The sequence below is a fragment of the Cyrtonyx montezumae genome, unplaced genomic scaffold, assembly GCF_038088225.1.
Source record: "Cyrtonyx montezumae isolate F1298 unplaced genomic scaffold, pur_monq_1.0 scaffold_0, whole genome shotgun sequence".
NCBI lineage: Eukaryota > Metazoa > Chordata > Aves > Galliformes > Odontophoridae > Cyrtonyx > Cyrtonyx montezumae.
The window spans coordinates 49,534,274-49,554,190 of record NW_027071824.1 but is presented as its reverse complement, the minus strand read 5'-3'; the positions used below and the strand labels follow the sequence as shown (position 1 = coordinate 49,554,190).

At 38.3% G+C, this 19,917-nt stretch overlaps 1 protein-coding gene across 2 annotated transcripts in view; it reads right to left on the bottom strand.

Moving 5' to 3' along the window:
• HS3ST5 (heparan sulfate-glucosamine 3-sulfotransferase 5) overlaps window positions 1–19,684 on the bottom strand; it is a 174,800-nt gene extending 155,116 nt beyond the window's left edge. Inside the window, exon 1 of one of the 2 annotated variants that reach the window (XM_065734719.1) lies at window positions 19,625–19,684. The gene's annotated coding sequence lies outside the window, so the exon portion shown is untranslated. Of the gene's footprint in view, window positions 1–19,329; window positions 19,388–19,624 lie in introns of those variants that run through there. The other variant, XM_065734711.1, reaches the window with a different exon arrangement.
• Between the last annotated feature and the right edge of the window lie 233 nt (window positions 19,685–19,917).

Here is a 19,917-nt window from a genome sequence, read left to right as displayed (position 1 = left end):
GTGCAAAACCACTTATGTCCCATTATACTGTTGGTTTGAAGGTATGTGATAACCAGGAAGAACTCCACAACCAGATATTTCTAGGATTTTCTACAGCAGACATGACAACAAAGCTCTTCCAGTCCAGAAGACATAGCTAAGAGCTGTACAGGAATGTCCTACTCTGGCCAACTCTTAGACTCACAGCAGATGAGCTTGCTCTGTTTAGTTAGCTGCAAATATTGTGCTGCTGGTGGTCACAGAGACAAGCCATGTGTGCTGCTCTACATTCAGATTTGCCCTCAAATTTTGGCAAAGATAAGATTTTCACTTCTAGCTTCTAAGCCAGAAAAATTATCAGATCCCCTAGCTCAAATGCGGAAAGTATACACTGCATACCAGAAAGACTGAGTAACTCAACAACGAAACTGTAACAGTCACTTTGCAAGCAGCAGAAAGTCATAGGGGCAGTGGCATATGACACTATGAGCTGTGCAGGAAAAGTACAAAAATGCTGAAGAGAGGCAGCATTCATCTGAAGGGATAAGTCAAGATTCAATTCCTTCCCAGTGACATAATCATAAGCACTGTTTGCTGATATAGCACAGGAGGCAAGACACTGAGGTAGCTATTCCACTAAGTGAGGAAGATTAGTAAAGGGAAGAGAGGATATTTTGAGCTTTTCTATCTTAATTTTTTTTTCAAATGCATGGAAGGTTAAGCTTCTGTGGGAAATGGCATCTCACTGTCATGTGAGAATGCCATAGTATGTAAGAGATTATGAGGAACACTGCCATGGTAGTAATGCTTTAGATTTGGGATCACTTTAGAATGCTTTAAAATCTCACAAAAACAATTTCCTGTGTTTTCCTACTTCTTTTTACATTTACCTTTTCAAATTCGAGTGCCAACACACTACACAGATCTGTATAGCCAGCATTTAGCAGGAATATCATTTGCGTATGCACAATTGTAAAAGAGTTATAAATATGCAAATGAAATTAAAGCCCAAAGTTTTGCAAAGCAAGGAAATACTCAGATGGCCTCTTGACTGTCATGGCCATCCTCTGAGTTTAAGACCCCAGAGAATTTCATAGAGGCATAGCATTAATGTCATCAAAAGAATGAGAAACATATTAATGTACCAAGTCCTTCAATCTCCAACCCGCTCTCTTTTAAAAATAAAAACAAAGAACAAAGAAATACAGAACAGCTCCTCTTCAGTGTCAATAGAAATAAAAAGTCACTTCCATCATTCTGATATGCTTTTATTTCTTCTTCCAGTGCACTAGGCTATGCTCATTTCCTTCTGGAAGACTCAATAAAAAGTAAGGTGACAACTTAATACAGTTAAAGCAAACAAACAAACAAAAAAAAAACAACTGGGAGGTGACCCACTTTGGGTCATTGTAGTATAAAATTGGAGTCCTTTAAGTAGTACCAGTTCAAACACTGCATCACTCTGGGAAGGCTTGGCACTATATTATATTTTCAGAAACTGTAGGCTGATAGAAAAACAAACCACAGGCAGAAAATATGTAAATAAGATTTTTCATCATCTAGTGACTGAACCGCATATGAAAGGGTGGATTGAGCTAATTAGCTCCTAAGGCAGCTGCTGAAGACTGGTCCTACCTGGGAATCTCAAAGGGATGCCTGCACTGCAGTCATGCTGGGAGCACAGCTAGTGTCACACTAGTTCACATATGGAAGAGCCACCACCACAGAGAACATATTGTGTTCCTGCAGTCCCACACAACATGAGATTTGTCTCAGATCACAGCCATTGGGTAGAACATGCAGGGGGAGCAACATTTTCAAAGGAAGGTATAATTACCAGTATGTGTGGTTACCAGTTTTCAACTGGGTTTCCTGCTGGTTACACATGAACACTCCTTCCCTGATATGCTACAGTTTCTTCTGAGGTAGTGCTGCAAATCCTACAGCTAACAGTAGCAGATTGCAACATCCCTGTTCTTATGCTCTTCTTTTAACACAGCCTCAAACTGTTCCTGGAAAATTCGTTAGCCACTCAGTAGTACTGGGCCAGCCAGGCAGCCAGGCAGTCATGCTAATTTTGAACCAAAAGGCTCACTGCGTGTTCCTATTAGTTGATACTCTTCTGCTAACTCCTGCCATCCTCAGAGCATCTCCATCCTTTTCCTCAAGCACATATCTTCCCATTTATGCCACAATGAAAGGTGTCCACCATGGGTCTTCCTAACAGACAGTGATTGTGCTGATGCAAGATATATCCTCCATTCTCCTCTCTGAGAATCAGCTAGGAATTGGACAAGTTTTGTTTAAGGGGTGCTGTTGAAAACGTCTGTCTGTCTGGATAGAATTTTTCTGGTTTGTTTTTTTTTTTTTCCTCATGGTGAACACAGGACAGCCTTACCACTAAGTACCATTCTTGTTTTGTCTTGTATCATTAATAAAGGTGACGACAGGATCAGCACGAAGATACCTGTGGACAACTTCTATATTTTGGGTGCAAACAATGTCAGCTGCAACACTATCAGCCTCGTTATTGTGGTTGTACCATATCCTCCACTCTCCCCCGGTGATCAATTCTAGCACAGACATTTCCTTCCTAATAGTTAGGAATAGTGGCCTTTTTTATGGAGTATTTGAACACCTTCATTACCACTAGGTATCTTATGTCTCCCTATGAATTATTTCAATAACGTGCTTTGAAAAAAGAAATTGTACATATATATAAAAGGGATGAAATAATTTGAATAACTCAGCTAGATAAAAACCTAATTTGTTAAAATGTACATTCCATAGGAATCTACAAAGGAATGAGTTTTAATGATAGAAAAGTCTAAAGATCTGAAGTGCAAACTCTTTTTAATCACAAAATCACAGAACTGTAGGGGTTGGAAGGGACCTCTAGAGATCATTGAATCCAAAGCCCCTGCCAAATCAGGCTCCCTAGCCCAGGTTGCACAGGTAGGCATCAAGGTGGGTCTTGAACGTCTCCAGAGGAGACTCCACCACCTCTCTGTGCAGCTGTGCCACTGCTCCATCACTGCACTGTGAAAAAGTTCCCACACACATTTGTGTGGAACTTCCTATGCTTCAGTTTGTGGTCATTTCCTCTCGTCCTATCACCACACACTGCTGAGAAGAGTCCAGCCTCGTCTCTTTGCTTCTCACACCTTAGATATTTGTAGATGTGGATCAGGTTCCCTCTGAGTCTTCTTTTTTCAAGGCTGAACAGACCCAGGTCTCTCAGCCTTTCCTCATAAGAGAGGTGCTCCATGCCCTTTATCATCTTTCTAGCCCTCTGCTGAACTCTTTCCAGGAGATCCCTGTCTTTTGTGTACCGAGGAGCCCAGAACTAGACACAATACTCCAGGTATTAATATTTATGTATTCCTACATCCTGGAAAATTATTTGAATGATAGAATACTGACTATTTTCTAAATCTTTTCTTATTTAAATAATTTTTTCTCCATATTTCTTCTGAAAATCTCCTGTAACATAGAAGCTCTTTTGTAATTAATTGGGAAAAAAAATCTGGAATGGCTGGCTTCAATAGCAGGCTTCTAGAAATAGAAGCAGAATTCTTGCACATTACAAAGGCAAATTCAGACTCAATGCAGATTCAAAGAACTTTGAAATGACTATTCACACTTAAAATTAGACCATGTAGAGTAGTAAAATCAAGTACCAATATCTGTCTCTGCAAAAAAAATGTATTCTTAACTTCTAATAAAAAAAAAGTTTTCTTTGTTTTATTTTTTGTTTTGTTTTGTTTTTCCCAAAAGAAGATAGAAGCACTCATGCCAGGTTTCAATAAAAAATAAAATGTACTAACACAGATCCTAAAGTTAGTCGGAAACAATGCGATAACTTAACCCAACCTTTCCCAAAAGACAGGAGACAGAAAATCAGGAAACAATATTTGAGATAAAAGTTATTTTTATTGTTTACTTTTCTGCACAGTAACAGCTGTAATTTTCTCACACTGAATGGAATTTCAGTAGGATTTTTCAATGGTTATCAAGTGATGTTCCTTAAAGGAAAACTTTACAGGGAGGTAACAAAAAAAAAAAAAAAAAAGTTTTCTCATTTTAAAATAGGCAAACTGTGTCACCTAGCTGCCTGTTTCAGATATGGACTACCACATTTTCTGTAAGCTATCCACAAGATGGTATTCTTCTTCAAAGAAAAGCTGAAAATGCGCATTAGGCATCCTTCATACTGAATATAGAAGACAAGAGATCCCTCTCATCCCTTTGCATGTTCTGTATATTTCAGAAACATATGTTACAAAACTACTAAACAGAAGTACACTTATTTATATGTTTAGACAGAAATCTTGCAGTACATAATTTGTGAGAAGCTCTATCTCAAACAAATGTTAATGGAATACTGGAATCTATTGTACAAAAGTTTTATTTGGGAACTAGCTTTGGTTTTATCTCTTTCAGCTTTCTAGCCATAGAAGAATCATTATTTGAAGACATTAAAAATATCCAAGTCCTTTGTGTTTTTTTTGTTGTTGTTTTTTGTTTTAATAATTAATGTGACTACTGAATTTTTCTTGTCATTACAAAGATAAACACTTTTATATGAACTTACCAGATAGGTAAAGCAATAGGTCTAATCTGGACATTTCAGTTTAGGGACATTTTCAGAATGTAAAACATCCAAAAACAAGGTTAGACCCCTCACAGTTATTAAACTTAACTGAATTGACAAGAACCACCTCCAAATTTGTATTTGTGTGGCAAGTGTCACTGAGTGACTCCTTTTTATACAATCTTTCAATTTGTTCTAACAGAGTATTTAGTTTTGGCTATGCAAGGTTCTATCAAAAGGAGGCAATATTTTTCCATCAGCTTTGTATGTGCAGATAAAGACATTATTAACTGTAGATTCATTTTCTATTCCAAAGCTGCCACATAGGAAACAGGCAGCATCTTTGGACTGTGTGTCCCAGAGACAAACCTAGGTGGTTTTTGACCTCTGCTTAGAAGAGGTATACTCACCCAGGAACAGAAGCTACACATGAAATAGATCTAGATTACCTGTCATTCTCTTAGATATATCTAGGGAAGCAGTTGTGAGACTCCAGATAGATGTAACTCTTCATAAGCAACACTCAAGTCAACATACATTCTCCATGTCTACTTACATGTGCATGAACTTTATACCCAGTGACATAATATGTCATATAAATTTTGAGAGTTCAGTTAATTAAAAAAAGGTAGACAGAGCATGTTAGAATTTTAATGATATTTTCAGAGAGACATTGCAAAGTCTTCCTAAGGAAATCCAAAGACCTCAGCATAAATAAAATCAGCTGATAATAGCTATTGGCAGACCAGTGGTACAATCTCATGAATATTTGCAAATTTCAATCACAGGGAGGGTATGAGTATGTTTAGTCACACTTTTCTGTTATAATTGGAACAAACACCAATTTATTAATCCATCATCTAATTTTTAAAAAGATGAAAATGGGATGCTTCTAAGAATGACATATGATAAAGTAGATTATTTTTGCATAGATGTAATATTGTCTTCTTCCTGTGACATTGAATTTGGTGTTAAACTCTAGAGGGAAGGAAAGGACAAGAAAGTAAAGGTCATTCTTCACCTAAGTGAAGAATTGAGATGGTTCACGTAACATGATGAAAGCAAGTAACACATTATGTCATTATTCAACATCTGAATCTGTTGGATAACATACACATTTGCCGTTCACAAAAACTGTATATGTAATCCCCAAGAGGGAGAGAAAGGCAATGAAATGACATTTCGCTTTTTTTTTTTTGTCCTTCAGCAAAGATATCCTCAAATGATCTCTAATCCAGAAGAATATTCTGACAGGAGAACTCTATCCTTATCAGATATCACAGAGGACTGTAACTCTCAAAAAGGCTGTTTAAATACCAAAAGACATAGAGATTTCTAGACAGAACTTCACATCTTCTATACAACTGCATGATTCTAGTATTAACATCAAATTTTGTATGCATTTGAAGTAAGGGATTATTTATAGTGGTATAATCCTCTTTTTCCCTGTGTTGTTGATATTATAAACTTTACCATTACTTTCTTATTTTCATTATTTGGAGCAAACTTTCACCAAATGACCCCATAAAGAATCAGAACTGCTATCTACTTCATATACCAATCAAAAAACATCCCAGTTTCTAATGAGTCAATAATTTTTGACAAGGACAAGGATAAAAATAAAAACAAAACCAAAAACAAAAAATCCTATGAAGCAAGTCTTGCCCTCCTTCTAGTCAAAGAGCAGAACTGGTGTACTATGCATCACATATCTAGTATAAAAGCAACCATTCAGTTCACAAAAAGAATAGCTCGCAGATGTCACTGCCAGGCACAGTTTGTTGTCAGTCTAAAAATAAGATGCACGACCATAGAAGGAACCAAAGAAGCATTCTAGAAACTCTTTGCTATCTGGTAAAGGGCTGGACACATTTCAACATTTATAAGATTTTTTTCCAACACAGAGTAGATGAATAGTTGTTGAACTTTCTTCCCACAGCTTGTGGGAGCACTCTGAAAAAACCTGTGATTTATCTGAGAAGCCAGATAATCTCTTTTCCTCGCAGTCCAGGTACACAGCATGCTACTGGATTTCACTGATGCAGCCATCCTAAACTTTATTTTGCTCTTGAAAGTACAACAGTGAAACACATTTGTTTTGGCATTCTTCGTTAAATGTGATAAAGAAAGAGAGACTGGAACTACAGCCTCATCACCTATGATGGAAGTTGTCACTCTGTCTCATCAGAGTGTGCAGCATGAATGGATCTGGACTCTTGGTTCCTTGGAGGGAAGATAAATACATTTGGTGGCAGCTGGTAGAACAAGGAATATATTGAGCTCATTCTTCCTTTCTGGCTCAAAAAGACCCCCTCCCAGAGGAGAACCACTCCAGTCAAACTGAGTAAGATGTGCTGTGAACTGAGAACTGTTTTCAGTTTTTCAAAATGTGGTGTCAGCTCAGAGAAGGTTCAGTCTATCATGCCTCTAAGGCTATCAACAAGACAGTTTTCGGATAAACCAGAAAGGTACAGTTGCTCAAGGCGTTTCTGAAAACTGCCTCTAGGTAGCCTTTATCCCTAATGATCTGGCAGAACAGATGGCTAATGGGTTGCAGTCCCTGCCTGAAAGCAGTAGGGTTTGTTTTGTGCCCCAGAGCTGGTCCCATTCCATGGCTGGATGCCCACTGCAATCTGTGTTTTAGAGAGTCTCAGGGCAAGGGAAGGTTCAGACAGGAGGAAGAGGGAGAGGACCAGAGGATGAGATCAGTGGGTTGAGGTGAATGGGCAGTGATAGTTTAGTGATAGTTCTGCAATAGAAGAGGTCACAGCAAAAGAAGCATCTGTAAAAAACAGGCTGGATTGTGTGAGGATCACTGTATGATAAGAATTAGTAACAGGACAAGGCAGAGCACCAGGAGAATGAAAAAATACTGGAGAAACAGCATATAAAATACAGAAATCAGAAATTACTTTCTCTAGACAAAGTGGGTGTTAATCTTATCTTTTTCTTCGTAAGCACTTATGGGAAACAAAGAAACGGATGCCATTGCTTGGAAAAATTGATTTGTATCTTCCACTTTTCCTAATTACATATTATAACAGGATCGTTTTCAACATGGGATTCAGAGTAATTCCACAATTTTGAGTAGGCAGTCAGCTATAAAACCAAAAACACAAAACAGTCAATTCAGAGGTAGATATTAGAATTATGGTAAAATAAGAGTCAAAGAGTTAGCAATCTACAGGCCAGATACTTAGATAAAGAAAGCTGAAATAATTGCTCTTATCTATAAATTCAGAGATTCTGACCCTACATTTTTATCAATTTTAGCCTGCATATCAATGTGCTATTAACTGAACAGAGCTCAAAATTCTGTGTGCAGACTTAAAGATAATTTTTGAAAAGCTTGGCCCTCTGAGGATAGTTACTTAAAATTCAGAAGGCTGCCCAGAATATCAGAGTAAGTCCAGCCTTAGTGTAATTTTTCAACCTGACCCCAGAGGCCTACAGACTAAAATGCCAGCTGATTAAAGTGCCTTTTAAGAAACATACTGCACTAAGTGTATGTGTGACAGACTTCTACTTTGAGTTACTAGCAGTCTGGATCACTTCTGAGGGGGCAGCTGACACAGTTGGGTTAGGACAACTTTGTGAGAGAATGCCAAATGGTTGCAGAATGAGGCTAAGAGGCAGGTTTCCATTACAATTATGGTGGCTTCAAGGTTAGTTTGCAAGGGTCAGAGTCAGGCCTACCACACACAGAGAGCAGCTGAGAGGAAGGAACTGTTTTGCCCAAAGTGACAGCTGCTTTTTCAGAAGGAACGTTCAAGCGTCTGATAGCTTGTGGGAAGATGTTGGCATCAGTACCACATTGTCAACACGTGTGTCATGATCTTTCTCCCAGGATGTCTCAACCCAACATCTGTCCAAAATACCTTTATAATGTAGACTGAAACATTTAATAGACACTCTAATGCCACAACTGACAATGTTTTAAGTTCAGTTCAGTCTGTAGAGAGATCTGAAGTGCTACAATATAATTTTGCAGCTCTTTTCAGGAAATGAACTGGATGAAAAGGCCTCGTCTTTGAGACATACACTTAAAGAAATCCCAAGCATGTGGTAAAATCTGGGTCCCCAGCCTGAGATTATGAGGCCTTCCTACCCTGGATTGCATGAACTGTAGTAATTAACTGTAGTAAACGAGCTCACTCCCTCACAGACCCCACTTGAGGAGAGAAAAGAGAAAAACTGGGATGCCAGGGGCCTTATGACAAGATGTCAGGGATGGGATTCTCTTCAAAACATGAATTACTGGACAGGCCTCAGCCAAACACCAGAGAAACTGCAGGCCAGCTGGGCAGCTATTTATTTAACTATTCAAGTATCACCAACAAAGAAGTTAATCTTTTTAGAATGCACTCATTTCTTCTTGATCATTAGATCTCATATCTACTGATAAAATGCATTTATGTTTTGGTGTGAATGAGTAAAATATGTATTTAAGAATAAACTAAACATCAGTAATTACAGGTACATCATACATAATCATACAGAATCTTTTTTAGATCATCACCAGGAATCTTACAGTATTTATCACTATACTTTAATTTTTAAATATGTTATAATTGTATATTACACACTATTTTTATAGTACAAAGAATTTTAGAGAAGTCAGCAATTAAAGCAGGAAGATAAAGTAAGTGATTTCTATATCATGCTGACTTCAAAACCAAAGCTCAGCTTAAAATCCTGATATGCTTCTTTAAGTTTGAAGTTTTCCTACTAAAAATTGTCACTTCTTTCTGGGTTGAGCCAAATAGCTTCTACTGAAAACTGAAACTGATATTTGACTATTGTCTGTTAGATTCAGATTTTTGTAGGTTGACTTCGTAAGATCCTTCATATATGTGTTAACACAGAGGTAAAGGCTCCTCGAAACTCCCTGAAGAGATAAAATAGTAGAAGCATCACTTAGAGAAAAATAAATGACTAAAAGGTTTAGGATCATTCTTTTCCCCAAATCCAAAACATCAAAGGTATTTAATAAATTCAATTCCAGGAGTGTTAACAGAGAAGGCACTGGAATCTCATCATCTTGACCCTGAGATTCTGTATTAGTACACATCTGGGATTATGGTGGCTGGAGGTCTCTGTTATGGAACTTTTCCCCAAGAGCACTTATATAATCCATGTACCACAAAGATGATACTGAAAGATTAACAGTGAGAAGCAGAATGTCTCCTGGGCCTTCATGTATGACATTTGGATTTAACCACAACCAGACAGATTTCACTATTTTTGAGGTTGTGCTATCCTGCATCTGTGAAGCAGTCATAAAACTTTGCCAGAGCTCAACAGTAAAATATGAAGAAGCTGAGAAGATTACTTGTAGGTGTTGCAAAACATGCAAAAATGATGTTAAGTAACAAGAAATGAAAACCTATGACAGGAACTGCTATAAACCTACATGCTTTTCCTTCAAAATTAACTAATGCATTATATTTGTTCATTACATGAACAAAAATTATTTTAATTCACTGTCATGCATTTACTTATTAAAGGTTTATCCAACTGCCTCTTGTAAACCTAATTTTCACTGTTGACTGAGTGTCTGTATTTTAAAGCTTGAAAGTGTCATATTTTTGAAACTGCACTCTAAAATGTCTGTTATGATTTTTTCTGACACAAATACCTAGAGTTCTACAAAACTTGGATATTTGTGTCTTGTATTCTCTGGTAAAAGTTAGAAATGAACCTTTGAGAAAACTTTGCTTCTACTCTTACATTTCTAAAACAGATTTTTCAATGTTTTACACACTCCAGAAAACAAGCATGCTGTAAATGGACTATAGCTTTCCTTTAACAGTGATTTCTGTATAAATTGACCTCAGTCTTTAAAACATAACTATAAGCAGAAATCAGGTAGAAAATTAGCTATCACTTCTTAAATCTTTTTAGCACATTTAAATCTTCTGGCACCTCTTACATATACCATAGTTCATGGCTGTTTGCAAACAAATATTAAGCCTGTTTAATGCAATTTATAGAAACATCATGTTGTGTTGTAGCATTATTTAAAGCTATGGAATTCATTCCAAGAGAAAGAAGTGAACAAACAATGTGTATGTAAATGGAGCCACAGTACTGACCTAAATACTATTAAGGCTACAACTATGCAAGTGAATTAAGTACTGCTATGGCATAAGTCCATGCCCTGAAACTACCTTTTTCTAAAATATAAAATTTTCAGGGCAGTCCTTGGCACTCATTTTATCCTGACTGCTTGACCAGCCACTTCCCAAGGGCTTCCCAGTCATGGCCAGGGCACAAGTATGGCTCGGGCATGGCTCCCGAGAGGCAGGTTAACTGTCGCCTGAGCTCTAGAAGCTATGCGAGCTAACCATATGGAAGTGACTATCCTCAGCTGGCGTCAAGGCTAGAGCGATGCTTTGCATTATTCAGTTCACTTATAAAAATACAGGCAAAAAGCAGAAATTCAGATGCAATAGAAAATAAATAAATAGATAAAAACACTACCACCAAAAATCACACTTCCAGCCAACAGCGTACTGAGGCTAACTTTGCCAATTAAGGACTCATTATTACTGGAGTAAAAGAGACAAACCCTGACCAATCTGCTCTCTTGTGTCCCTTGGGGATAAACAGAAGTGAGTAGCCAGCTTCTGACTACCACTGTGCTGGGGATTGTGCTATGTCTCCATGCTGTGCATTCCATATTGATCCAGTGCACTGGTGCTGATATACGTCCCAGTCCAGAGGCAAACTGTCTTGTTCATGAGCAAGACTAACTGATAAGTTGTCAACTCATATAAGCAACACATATTAAACTGAAACTCTTGAAGCAGTAGGCGAGGCAAATTGGATTTCTTTCCAACTGGCCACTAAATGTCTTTTAACATCTATATCCTGAGCATAAATATAGTTTGGTTAGAGGTCAGTCTCCTCTTAAAGTTGTCAGAAAGTCACACCTGCTTTCCCACTCACAATTTATTTATGACAATAAATAAATAAATAAAATCAAGACAAAAAAAAATAGAAAAAGAAAAAACACACAACAACATAACCACACAATTTCTTGTTTCATTCTTTCTGTTATCATATCAAGCTCTCTTTCACGTGATCTATTAGACTAAAAAATATGACTACTCAACAGTGTTCTCTACATCTGGGTTAGAAATATTCTGTTCACCAGAAAAATTACTTGGAGTCTTGGAAATTCTTCTTGGCATTTACAAAAGAAGCCGAAAAAAGGCTTTGATTAGGGACAAATCAAGGGTCTGTGTCATTTTCTTTCTGTGGAAATTTTCTCAGTATTTTTTTTTCTTATTTTTATAAAAAATAAGTTTACTGATGGAAAAAAAAATAGCAACCCTTTCTACTGATTTCTTATTGCAGCAAACAGAAAGCATACAAAACCTCATCTTTTCTAAAGACAGCTTTGATTCCAAGGAATTTATTCTTGAAAATAAATTATAAATAAATTTTGACAGCTAACTACAATATTTTCAAGATTTTTGCAAAAAAAAAAACAAACAAAAAAACCACCAAGGATTTATCTAATCTGAAATGACATTTTTTAATTAATTTCAGATTAGTTTCAAAGCAACAAAAGAATGAAGCAAGACTAAGAAGACATTTTTACTATATGTAAAGGAAGAAATTGTTTGCAAGCTTTAAATTTTTTTCTTTTTTTCTTTTTTTTTTTAATTTCTCACTAAAATTTTTCACTACTTCTCCATCAATAAAAGCAGAAGAAAATAGGAAAATGATTGACATGTCTTGAGGATATATGTACACTTTTTTGGTTCTGGTACTTGTGTCATCAGATTCATCCTTTGCTGTTTCTTGCCATTAAGTTGTGTAAAGCAGAGGTGCTTGAAAATGTCTCTCCAAGCAAAGCCTCTTTGTTGGCCTCTGGGAAACAAGCCAATGTAGTTACAGCACCGTAGGTCTGATACCTAGGAGGAGGAATACCTAGGAGGAGGAATACTCCCTTAGGTCTGATACCTATGAGAAGAAAATGTTGCTAATTCATTTTTACCTGGATCTACCTCCCTAGCAATCATGAAGGAGCTGCTGGGAAAGCAACCATGGAAAGGAAGCAATGGCTCCAAGATCTTAGGCAGATCTGAGTTGCATTTCATTTTTGAAATAATCTTCTGAAGTCCTAGTAGTTTGACTATATCTAAAGGAAACACATTTCAATTTTGAGTTAGAAACCACTACATGACACTAAAAGAGGGGGGAACAATGTCACATTTAACCAGAATTGTTTGGCATTTGCAAATTGAGAACTGATTCTACAGGGCCTGTGCCAAAAGCAATACTGTAATATCTATTTTATTATGTTGGCCCACAATGGCAGACATTGGTGGTATGGCAGTAGAGATTGAAACTTCCCACCAATACTCCATTACATTTTGTTGCCATATCAGAGATGGTAGCAGAGGGCAGTCTGACAAAATGGCATCTGACATGGAAGTATGTCTGGAGAAAAGATGTGCCACTGAAATCCTCCATACAGAAAAAAATGGCACCCACTGACATTCAGTGATGACAAATGTTGAGGGAGATAAAACAGTGAATGTGAGCACAGTGAGATAGATGCATTATTCAGGGATATAATATTCAACAAGAATATAAATAAAGGCATCTGTTTGGCTATAGAGCAATTAACCTATTCCCAAAAATATACCTTTTTTAATTTTTTTCAAGAACTAGGAATATGAAATTTGAAACGGTAGAGATTTGCTGCCACATCTGCCATTATTTAGACTTTATACAGTATTTGCAAGGGGCCAAATATGCAGCAGAAAATTATGCAAAATGATTTTCCTCAAATCTTACTGCTTATATCATGCCAAAGTCAGCCCCATTCAATCCAGTCAACTATTTTCTCAGAATTATAAATAGATATTAAAGTTGGTATCTCTATCTCCTGTACTAAATAGAGCACAAGATTAAATACTCCCCTGCTCTACATCCAGTGATGTTTACTTGTTCTTGAACATAAGATTATAGTCACTTTTTCACGTCCTAACAAGAAGAAACTGACCGTGATTTTAGATGACACTAGCCTGTAGCTGGCAAAATATCTTTCCATTTTATGGTGTTTAGGGTATAGTGCAACGCTGGCTTCAGACACTGAAGATTCATTTTGTTTTCTTCTTTTTCAGGATTCAGTTGCTTTTTTTTTTTTTTTTTGCTGGCAGTGCCAGATATTATTTATCGCCAAGGGTTTAAAACATTCTGCAGGAGAGCCATTGGACCCTGCTGTTTTACCTTCAGGAAACAGTTTAACCACTCTCAACTATTTATTGTACTCACATCTTCCTTCTTACCTTCGTGGTCAGAAAGGAAGAACAACCAGCAAATCCCTGCTAGGAACAGTGAAGCCAGGCTGCAACAAAGCAGGGAATTACATATATTTTTATTTTAAAAGGAAAAAAAAAAGGTATATATAAATGTCTCTACTCAAATAAATGTGTATGGAGATACACATAAAATCTGCTGGGGCCATCTGGATTTCCAAAGTGGGAGATGGTTATTTTCTGGCTTTTATCTTCTTTTGAAGCTCCCACCCTACCTGCTTTAGTTACTTTTCCAGTGGCAGGAACATGTTAAGTAACTTAACTTTTGTAATCTTAATCATTGGTTTGATACTTTTTTCATGTTTTACTTCTATGTAATGGATTTTTCAGGAAAGAATATATTTTTTCTGTCTTAAAAATGAAACAATACTAACAAAACAAGAACAAACAAACATAAAACCTACATCCTTATGTTTTTTTTTTAAGTTCCATTTGCTATGTCTTCACTAATTCCACCTTCATTTCTATGTTCAGCTACATCTTTATCAAACTCAGAATCATCTGTAATTGTGGCAAAACCCATACATTCTGTAATAATATCTGCTTGGGAAATCAAACCTGTCTGCACAGAATCCAGGTTGCAGAGTAAATCTGTTTCCACTGATGTAAAATGACTCGCTTCCCGTGGGATGCCAGTTTTCAAATGCTGTCATCATAGTAGCAATGCCAAGTTGCAAAGGGAGGTTTTGATGTAAGTTGAAAGTCAGCTCATGTAGAAAGTTAACATGCTGCTGAGCAAGCTAAAGTAACTACTGCAAAGGACAAATCCCATATTCACTGGCTCAGTTTCCACTTAATTTTACATACAATTAATCCACTATTATTAATACTTTCCTTATACGTTTAAAGAAAACTTGCATTTATATATTGATTATAAATTGATATGTGATGCTCTTCTGCTAATCGCTTTTGGTATCCAAAGATATTTTTAAGCAATTTGTGCTTTAATGCAGGTTTCTGTCACCTCTTGGTAAACTGAAGCTCTGCTATCTGTCTGTTAAAATATCACCTAATGTTTTTATTTTTGGAAATCCATTGGAGACTCAAGCAATCGGGCATAGTCAAGATTGTTCAAGTCATTATATATTATATACAGCCAATATAAAGATTGTCTTAGAGTGATTTAAATGGATAAAAGTTCTTTCATCTCCAAAAGAGAAATGGATTGATAGACACTGTCCTGTGACATATCAGGGCAAAAGTGCTACTTTAATCCCCCTGACAGAAGCGTGTTTTCTCATGCAACACTGATACAAGCAAGATGCATAAGAACTCTTTAGTTCTTAGGTGCCAGAGCATGAAAAGTAGCAGGATTTGCAGATGTTTTTTTTTTTTTTTTTTTTATCATGAGACATTCTATACCAACACAGGTGCCTTTAAATCATTAAAAATATTTGGAGATATTCAACAGTGTAAATGTGGGGCATTCTTTCAATGTGACTCCTTGAAAAATGGCTAGATCTTACAAAATTGGCTAGTAAAGTTGACCTGATGTTAATACTGCATCCTGACATTATATCTAGAGTTCACTTCATGCCAGCCTTTCACTATGAACTTCATCCTTCACACCCTCTCTATAAAAGATCATTTGGATTAGAAACATCAAAGAGTATTGCTGTACATCTATTTTTAAACCATTTAATGGCAGCACTCATACAAAATGCTAAAAAAAAAACAGAAAAAAATTTCAAGTTTTTTCTCTGCAAGTTAAAAACGACAGCTACATGACTGACTATATTTTATAGGCACACATTTAAACACTTCTATAAGCTTTGAAGAACTATTACTTTTCATGGTAATTGATCAGGAAAGTATCTGTGTCCAACAAAACTTTCCATGTATGATTTGGTCTCTCTGAGGTCAGAAAACGCTTCAAGACTAATATTTATTTAATTGTTTTGATGATGTGAGTCTTTCTGCAATGATCATTTCATCTTATTAAGTTTGCAATACACAATAATACTTATTTGTTCAGGAAGAAATCTGCAAACAGTCCTATAATACTCGAGGGGGAAAAAGTATATGGTGTTTCTGCCACAAGCCAGAAATACTGCTAAGTACTATTGCTGGACAAACTAAATGCATAAATACAAAAGAAAACCACCCTGGTAGCAAACAGAGTTTGGCTATTTTCCTTATTTTCCCTTCTATTTTTGATGACTTTTAAAATTTGCATGCAATACTGTTCTGAGCCAAAACTAAACCAAATTATCTTTTCTTCTGTGTCTATCTTTATTCATTTATCCAGAAGCATATCATTTCAGCCTAAAAGTTTTCCTAGGAAAGATCATACTGTGAAGTAAAGGTCCTGAATGAAGTAACAGGATATTGAACAAGTGGGCACATGCTCATGTATACACACACATAGAAATGAAGTGCAGTTGAGACTAGACATGGGCCAGTATCTGATATTTTAAGTTACGTGTGACACTATTTCCTTGTTCTGCTGCACTGTATTTAGATATTGTATGGCTCTCCAGACACGCTATGCATAATTTTACATACCATCTGCTTTACATGCCAGGTTCCATATGTACAATGTATAACCTAAAACCAATATTTTGATTGATTTGTGCTACAGAGGAAGCTTTTGTTCTTAATTGTAGAAGAATATAGTCCTACGTAAACTATCTGGTGAATATCTTCTAGCATTAACAAACAGTGAAATTTTTTAAGAAGTTTTTCAAAGGTATAATAATCACAAAAGCATCTTTCAGTGATCTCACTAGGACTGTTTCCTTGAACACCGAGAGCTGTAGATATTTGTGAACATTCATGTAATAACGTGGTAATACAATGCCATAAACATGTGTCAGAGTCAGGGAAAGGACAGTAAATTTGTGATAGCCTAGAAAAAAAAGATAACTAAGATGAACAGCATTTGTTTCTCAAAACAGAATGAGGTTTATACAGATGAGTAATGCAGATCAGAATTATCTCCAGGAGGTTCTCTGATCTGCTTCAACCCTATTATAGATACTCAAATTTTATATGCTGTTCAGTTACAGGTAAGACTAAAAAGCCTAACATTCAGTTTTGGAGATGCTGTCCACAAGAACATTGGGCTGTGTTCCTACATGCACACATGAGGAGGAAAAACTGAAACATTAAAATGAAAAGAATACAGAATTTAACACCGATGTCTCTGAAGACAAAACTGAAGATTTATTCAAATATTTATTCTCATTTTGTGAGCTACTGACTCTCCTTATCCAAACATGCAAACAGGATTAAGTGTAGCTTTGGATCATAAACAAACAAACAGTCTGAAACTCTTACTATGGAAATAATCATATTTTTCACATTTGACTGGAAGTTGGATTATTATCAGCAGAAATAGATTGTGGAATTACAGTGTGTTAGTAAATAGCAGATAAAGACAAGATGCAACAAAAAATAAATTTTTCTTGACCTAATATACTGTAAAATGTGTACACTTCACCTTCATATGTGTTAAAAGGCATATTCAAATTCAGAGAAATTAGAAAAGAATTGATTATATGACGTTTAGAAAAGAAGCTGCTTCTTTGCTACGTATTTCCAAAAGGAGAAAGAAGTAACCATGAAGCACTTGTCCATTCTAGAGGTGTTTTTGTTGTTCTTTATTTCCTGTGTAAAATGAACATCTTAATCTGTTCACAGTTCGGCACATTAGCTTCAGTTCAATGTCAGTTCTTCTACATACCCCCAAACAAAAATGAAGGAGGGATCCAACGTCTCAAACTTTTTTCCGTCCTTGCCAATTAACACACACCTGTATTTAGAAGGATAATATTATTGGGCCTCAACTAAGAAATGGCTTTTTTTTCTCATCAAACACTTGCTTACAGCAATGTAATATTCACAGTCTTCATGAGGTGTGGACATGATTCCAAACCTTGACAGCTGGAGACATTTTGGGGGTTCTTTCATCACTCAGATTTGATAAAAATAACAATAAAAAAAGAAAAATGTGCATTCACAATTTCTTTTGAAAGACATTTCAATCAACTAAAAGTGGCAACTCAGGTTACAGGAGTAAGGACAGTTTTTCCATTTAATATCAGTATTTTTATTCGGTGTTTTACTGTACACCTGGCAGCTTCCAATCCAAATGCTGCACTGAACAGAAGACAGTCTGTGAACTGGAACTTCCATTTGCTAGGAGGTATTTTTTTCATAAAGTGTTCTTTGTAGTTCATATGAATATGGTCATTTTAATTATTGATCAGAAGCACTATTTCTTATTTGTATCTGTGAAAGAATTCTTAAAAACTTCATAGGAATTCACATACATCTAGATTTTTCTCTTTTGTGGCTGTTCATGAGTTAAATGCTTATGCAACACCTTTCCTTACAAACTGCACTACATCTCTCCCACTACTCTGTCAAACCTTTCTGGGCCTGATCTGTGGGCCTCTGAAGTCAATGGGAGCCCATACAGCAGCCTCAGCTTGCTTTGGGTCCAGTCTCTCTCTCTTCCAACTTCATAGTGAGAAAAAAAATATATATAACACCAGAAAAATGTAAAATATGAATCAGATAATATTTTGTAATGTCTGTGGATAAAACAATGGACTTTGTCTACCTTTGTGACAAACATGTCAAGAAATCAGTCTGATACCTATCCACTGCAAAGTGGGAATGAAAGTCCAGCAAATATTTCTGACAGATTGAAGCTACATTTCCTTGGTTAAAAGGCTGTCTTTCTGAAATGAAGTTTCTTTGATACATCTCTCTTACTTTGCTGTCTCACAGCTTTCCGCCCCGTCCCTTTACCTTTGAAATGTATACTACAATGGCAAAACCCTCTTCCTCTGAAGTCAATGGGAGTTTTACCATTGGCTTCAATGGGAGAATGATCATATCCAGGTTGCAAAACAGTGAGAAAAAAAAACCAAAAACGTATCATTGTCAAAGTTGAAAGTATGAGAAATATTCAAATGACTTGGCAATTCCATTGCAAAACCTCCGGCACCGACCGGCGCGTTTCCCACAACTCACGCCCGCAGCGCAGGAGAACACAAAGCCCCGTGCCCCGGTGCCTCCGGCACTCGGAAGCGGAGTTGAGCCCCAGCCCGCGAGGAGTTAGCACAGCCACGCGCTAATCGACTGCAAACATTTTGCAAGCATCAACCCTTCCCCGAGGGACGAGCATTCTGCCTCCGGAGCCCAGGGAAGCGCACGGGGAGGGGCAGGCAGGACGGGCACCGGGCACCTGGCCGCTCCCCTCCGCAGGTGAGCGCCCGGTAAAGCCCCCTCTCCGCCCGCCTCCCCGTACCCCGGCAGCCCCCGGGGTGCTTCCAAACCCGAGGTGGAAGAGCAGAGCACCGTCTCTGGCGCGTAGCGGAGCCCCCGAGAAGCCCCATCACGGGCGCGCACCCTCCGCCACCTATCCGTCCACGGGGGACCCTGCGAGGCGCGGAGCCCCGTACTCACCGCCGTGCCGCAGGCTGCACCCGGCAAAGCAGGCGAGGAACCCCCGTCCCGGTGCCCGCTGCCGTGCCCGGACCCCGTCCCTCGGCACCCACATCCAAGCCCCGGCCGAGCAGCTCAAAGTCCTACTGAGGAGCACCCGGCCGGCCCCACCACCTCCCGCCTCGGATCGCTGTCATCTCCCCTCCCCTCACCACCCCCTGCTCCCCCCTCCCGCGGCGAGCAGCGGTATTATAAAGCGGTCCCTAACCCAGGAGATCACGCACCGGCGGAGGTGCCGGTCCTCTCCGCTACTTACCGGGCATCCTCCGGAGCAGCGGGCGGGAGCGAGGGAGGAGGTGGGAAGGACGGAGGGGGCTGCTGGCGGCGCCGCTCGGCAGCCTGGGGCAGAGTGCTGCGAGTCAGTGCGTGCGTGCGGTGCGGTGCGGTGCGGTGCCGGACACTCAGGCACCGAGGAGGGGCGGGGAGCGGCTGCGGAGCGCGGGGGGCTCAGTGCGGCGCGGACAGGTGCGGCCCAGGGCGCCCCGAGCCCCGCGGCCCCACGCGGCCCCCCGCGCCCCGCTGCCGCGGAGGGAGCTGCCGGGGAAGGGG